Raw genomic sequence first — 6497 nt, forward strand, 5'->3', positions numbered from 1 at the left:
CCTTAAACATTTTGGATGTCAACCCTTTATGTGAAACATGACTTTCTAATATTTTTTCCAATTCCATAGGTTTTTCTTCTTCTTTCTGTTGTTTCTTTTGCTGTATAGAAGCTTTTAGGTTTCATGTACTCCCACTTGCTTATTTTTGCTTTTGCTGCTTGTGGTTTTGGTGTCATATCCAAAAATTCATTGCCAAGATCAATGTCAAAGAGTTTTCTCTATGTTTTCCTTTAGTTTAATGGTTTCAGGTCTTACATTTAAGTTTAATCCACTTCAAGTTAGTTTTATCAGTGGTATAAATTAAGGGTTCAATTTCATTCTTTTACATGTGAATATCTAGTTTCTTCAACACTGTTTGTTAAAAAGATTTCTGCATCTAGGGCCCTTTTACAATCTCTGGGGGCCCAGATTGCAATTTATCCTGCCTGGTTCCTTGCCAGCTTCCTGTGATGCAGGTGGGATAGAGATGATACCTAGTATATAGGGCCCTTCCAGGACCTCCAGGGACACAGATGGGAGTGTCTCCTGCAGGGTCCCTGTGGCAGCAAAACTGGCCATAGACTGGATGGGATAGACTGGACCCCAGTTATAGGGCCCTTTCACAATCTGCAATCTGACCATATTTGGTGGGTTTTACCTCCAGGGTCTCCTGGACCACAGGTGAGAGAGGGTGGAGCCTGTTCACAGGCCATGTCAGGGTCTGTAGGTGTCACTGAGGCCTGTATGTCTATTACCCAACACACAGGTGGGTGTGACTCCTCCTGGGTCCCTTAGCCTATGGTGCTGGTGACAGACTTAACACCAAATAGGGCTCTAGCTGAGTTCTCAGATATATAGAGCCTGTTTATGTGTCTGTAGCTGGGATTCCAGTTGGCAAGTCGGCCACAGGCTTGTGAGCCTGTCTTCTCAAAATGTCTCTCCTCAGTCTTTGACCAACTATGGTTTCAGAATCTCCTACATGGGCCTCAAAGTCCCCACAAAGGCACTTTTTCCATGAATAAATGCCAGATTTTTATTGTTGAGGGTAGAATACATGTGAGGGAGGTCTTATTCAGGCATCTTGCTGATGCCATTCCTAAACAAGTTAAGACTACTAGTTATTTGGAAGCTGAGCTTCATTTGCGTGATTGTGAATGAAGCAAGATTTACTTTGCTTCAGTAGAGATAGATTTTCATTTTTAGCGTTAAAAGTATAACATTCATCTTGCCATGATGGAGTAACAGATAGGAAATTTACCCTTACATATTAAACAAGTAGAAACAATCAGGCAAAATACTTGAAACAATGGTTTTCAGACTTTGAACAACAAGCATTCCAGTGGTCCCTGAGAGAAAGGAAAAAAGTGAGGTAAACTGAAAGCATGCCAACTTACTGCCAAATGGCAAATTGCAGGAAGTAGTGCATACGCAGACAGAACCTGGCAGTCTTACTGAATTGAGGAGACAAAAATCAGTTTGAGTAGGCCAAATTGTAAGAATTTTGGGGGTAGAACTTCTGGAAGGAAAGGATCTTTACAGAGTGAAACTGTTAGAGATCTTTAGAATGTTTCCCTGTAGTCTTAGGTTGAGTATGGACTTTCTCATGGTGAGGAAAATTCACTTGAGGCTGAAGAAAAAAAAATACCCCCCCAAAAAATAGGCCAAAACTTGGGGAGTGTACTTAGGGCTAGGAACAGTTTGTATTTCCACTGGTCAGAGTAGAAAGACCTTGTAATACTTAGGGCATCAGGTAATACACAAGATCTCAAGAAGATATTGTATTAATTATGACTATAAACTAGTCCAAGACCAGGCTTCTAAGTATCTGCCCCAGTAAAACTTAAAAGCAAGTCTGAAACTTTTTAAAGTGAGTCCAGGTAACTTGATTTTGTACTAGAAACGCGCCTCATACACTATAAAGTGTTAAAATCCTGCACCCAAATGGTAAGTTACAATGTCAGTATCCAGTTGAAAAGTAGCATGAGGGACGCCTGGGTGGCTCAGCGGTTGAGCACCTGCCTTTGGCCCAGGGCGTGATCCTGGAGTCCCAGGATCAAGTCCCACATCAGGATCCCTGCATGGAGCCTGCTTCTCTCTCTGCCTGTGTCTCTGCCTCTCTCTGTGTGTCTCTTATGAATAAATAAATAAAATATTTAAAAAAAAACAGTACCATGAATGCTAAGAAACAAGAAAATATGACTCATAAATAGGAACAGAACAAGAAATGAGATGATCACATTAACAAGGAGCTTAAGACAGCTATTACAAATATGCTTTATATGCTCAAGAAGATAGAAAAAGACATGAGCATAATAAGGACAGAAATGAAAGGTATAAACAAGGCCCAAATGTAACTTTTTAAAAATGTTTTAAAGATTTTATTTATTCATGGGAGACACACAGAGAGAGGCAGAGACATAAGCAGAGGGAGAAGCAGGCTCAATGCAGTATTGATCCCAGGACCCCAGATCGTGACCTGAGCCAAAGGCAGATGCTCAACCACTGAGCCACCCACATGCCCCCCAAATGTAACTTTTTAAAAAAGATATGTATTTATGTATTTGAGGGACAGAGAAAGCAAAAGCAGGGGGAGGGACAAAGAGGGAAGGAGGAAAAAATCTCTAGCAGACTTTGCTGAGCACAGAGCTTGACATGGGGCTTGCTGAGATCATGACCTGAGCTGAAATCAAGAGCTGGATGCTTAACAGACTAAGCCACCCAGGAGCCCCCCAAATGTAACTTTTAGAGTGGAAAATAAAATATCTAAAATAATAAAACACTAAATTGGATTAACATTAGATGAGACCCTGAAGAAATGACCAGTGAACTCAAATGATGACACAGAAATACAAACAATCCAAAATGAAGCAGAGAGGCAAAAAAGACAAAAAACTCAATAATGAAGAAGGGATCAATGATCTGTGAGACAAAATCAAACAATATAACATCCATAATAATTGGATTCCCAGAAACAAAAGAGAAGGATGATGGAACCTCAGGAATAAAAAGCAGAGGAATCCATACCAAGATATATCAAAATCAAATTCCTGAAAAGCAATGATAAAGAGAAAATGTTTAAAGCAGCCAAGGGTTGGATGGGGAGATGGAAACACATGTGTACAGTGGATAAGAGAGAAGAATGATCAGGGGCATCTGGGTGGCTCAGTGGTTGAGCGTCTGCCTTTGGCTCAGGGCATGACCCCAGGGTCCTGGGATCCATTCTTGCATCGGGCTCCCTGCAGAGAGCCTACTGCTCCCTCTGCCTGTGTCTCTGCTTTTCTCTGTGTCTCTCATGAATAGATAAATAAAAATCTTTTTTTATAAAAGAGATAAGAATAATCAAATATAATTATATTATTTGAAGGTAGGCACTGCCCCCCAAAGAAAAGAAGGTAGGCAGTGATGAGTTGAATGACGACATTGTAAATGTTAGAACAACTTGCTAAACTACAGACCAATAGTCCTCATGAACATAGAAACAAAACTCCTTATCAAAATTTTAGCAAATCAAGACCACACACACACACACACACACACACACATATATATATATATATATATATACATGCACCATGATCAAAAGGGATTAATACTAGCAATTGTGAAGTCGGTTTAACATTCAAAAATCAATTAATGGGGGATGTCTGGGTGGCTCAGCAGTTGAGCATCTGCCTTCGGACCAGGGCATGATCCTGGAGTCCCGGGATCAAGTCCCACATCAGGCTCCCTGCATGTGGCCTGCTTCTCCCTCTGCCTATGTTTCTGCCTTTCTCTCTATGTCTCTCATGAAGAAATAAATAAAATCTTTAAAATTTTTTTTAAAAAATCAATTAATGTAATTCACAATTTTAACAAATGAAGATATAATCTTACAGTAATCTCAATGGATTCATAATAGTATTTTTATAAAGTCCAATACCAAATCATGTTGTAAAAAAAAGAAAAAGCCTAAGTATTTCCCAGCAAACTAGGACTAGAGGAGAACTTCTTCACTCTGAAAAAGAATAGCTTCAAACTTTTTTAAGTTAATATGATACTTGATGTTGAAAGACTGAAAGCTTTTCCCTGAGAAAGGGAACAAAGCAGAAAAAAGAAAAAAAGAAAAGGAACAAAGCAAATATGCATGTTCTCATCACATATACACAGCATTATACTATTCTAGCTAGTGCAATAAGGTAAGGGAATGTAGAAGTAAATACTTTTTATTTGCAGATGGCATGATCATTTGGATAGAAAATTCTAAGGAATCTACAAATAGATGCAGAGATTTGCCATGTCCATGGGTTGGAAGACTCAATATTGTTAAGATGTTACTTTTCTCTGATTTATAGATTCAAAAAAATGCTAACCACAATTTTAGCAGGCTATTTTGTAAGGTGGACAAGCTTATTCTAAAACTGATATTGAACTGCAGAGGGCCTAGGATAGTCAAAAGAGTTTTTGAAAAGAAAAATGTTAAAGAACTTATACTGCCTGATTTTAAATGCTTTTTATAAAGCTATAGTCATCAAGATAACATGTTATAAGAGTAAGGATCTAATTTTTAAAAAAAAGATCTATGGAACAGAACAAATTGAGCAGAACTATCCTGTAAGATTGATTGATTTTTGACACAGGTACAAAGATAATTCAGTTGAAAAAGAATATTGTTTTCAACAAAGGATGCTAGAACTATAACATATCTGTCTGCAAAATAAATAAACATCAACTCATACTTCCTATTATATGCAAAATTTAAATTCTAAATGGATCTTTGACCTAAATAAAAGAACTAATACTATAAAACTTCCAGTAGAAAACATAGAAGAAGATTTTTGTGACCTTGAGTTAGGCAAGGATCTCTTAGAGCACAAAAAGCACAAATAAAAACTAAATTAAAAAGTTGTTATTTTGAGAGACTTTAAGAAAATGCAACAGAAAGTCAGATGGGAAGAAAAATATGGGAAATACATATCTCACCAAAGATGTATATCCAGAATATATGAAGAACTCTTAGTACTCAAGACAAATATTCTGGTTAAAATATTGGGCAAAGTTTTGAATAGGTAATTCACCAAAGAAGATATACAAATGGCAAACAATTACATGAAAAGATGCTCAACATCATCAGACATTAGGGAAATACAAATTAGAAGTACAATGCATTATCTGTACACACCCACTAGATTAGCTAAATTTCAAAAAAGACTGATGATACTTGGTGGGGATGTGTCTCATACATCACCAGTGGGGATGCAAGATTGTACAGCCAGTCTGGAGAACAGGTTGACAGTTATTATAAAGTACAAAATGTACTTAACATGCAACTTAGCAATCCTTTCCTATTCCCAAAATAAATGAAAAGCTAGGTCCACATGAAGACCTATCTGCTAACATTACAGCAGCTTTATTCATAATTGCAAAAAAACCCCACAAACTTGGCAACAACTCCACTTTCTATCAATGAGTGAATGAATAAAAAAACTGTGGTGTATCTACACAATGAAGTGCCACTCAGCACTAAACACAGGAAACCAACTGCCTACCTCTCAAAGCATTACCCTAAGTAAAAGAAGCCAGGCACAGGATACTATATATGATAAGATTCCATCTATACAAAATCCTAGAAGAGGGAAGCAATAGTAAAAGCAGATCTGTGGTCATCGGAATCTGAAAGTAACAAATAGAAATAGAGCATTGGGGGATTCAAGGGAACTTTCCAGAGTGATGGAAATATGATATATTATAAATGTAGCAGTAGTTATATGACTTATACACTTTCTTAAACATTGTTTTGTAAATGTGAAATTGGTTCGTTTATTATATATAAATTGTATCTCAAAAATGTGGATTAGAAAAAGAAACCTATCTTTTATTTGGGAATTCAGCGAGGAGATCAAGTCAAAGAAAGCCTTCCCGAAATCTATTTAAAACAAATGCCTAACATCTCAGAATAGGTTTTTCATTTGCATCTTTTCCATTCTTAATAAGCTGTCAATATTTCATTTTAAAATGATAGTTTCATTTAAATTCTCCATGCTACTATACCATTTCAGGCTCCCCGGCTGAAGTACCTCCAATCAACAGAGATACATTGCAAGTGAACATTGTTCACATTCTATGCTAGTGAATCCAGATATTATTGCATTTTTTTCCTTAGGAACCGGTGAACGAGCATTTGGGCTTCCTGAGTTTGAGAGTGTATGTATGTGCATGTGTCTGTCTATTCCTGACATGTTTTATGAGAGAAGAAAATAGTTTATTCTATAAAGGAGTAGTTTTAAGAATAAAAACATCACTATTTAGTAACCTAGGGAAGCACTTAACGATACTTCTTGACATTCTTTTATGGTTTATGAGATCCTATAAACATTGTCATAAAAATGTGTGTTCTTTCATTCTTCCCCTCTCTTCACTGTTTGGGAAAGCAAGGGGCTTATTGTGAAAAGCACGGTATTGTAATAAATACAGGATATTGATTCATTTTATTCCCTAAGCTTCCAAGTCAATCTATACCCCTGGTAGGGTCCAACTTAAAA

Source organism: Vulpes vulpes, chromosome 8 (genome assembly GCF_048418805.1).
Source record: "Vulpes vulpes isolate BD-2025 chromosome 8, VulVul3, whole genome shotgun sequence".
Lineage (NCBI taxonomy): Eukaryota > Metazoa > Chordata > Mammalia > Carnivora > Canidae > Vulpes > Vulpes vulpes.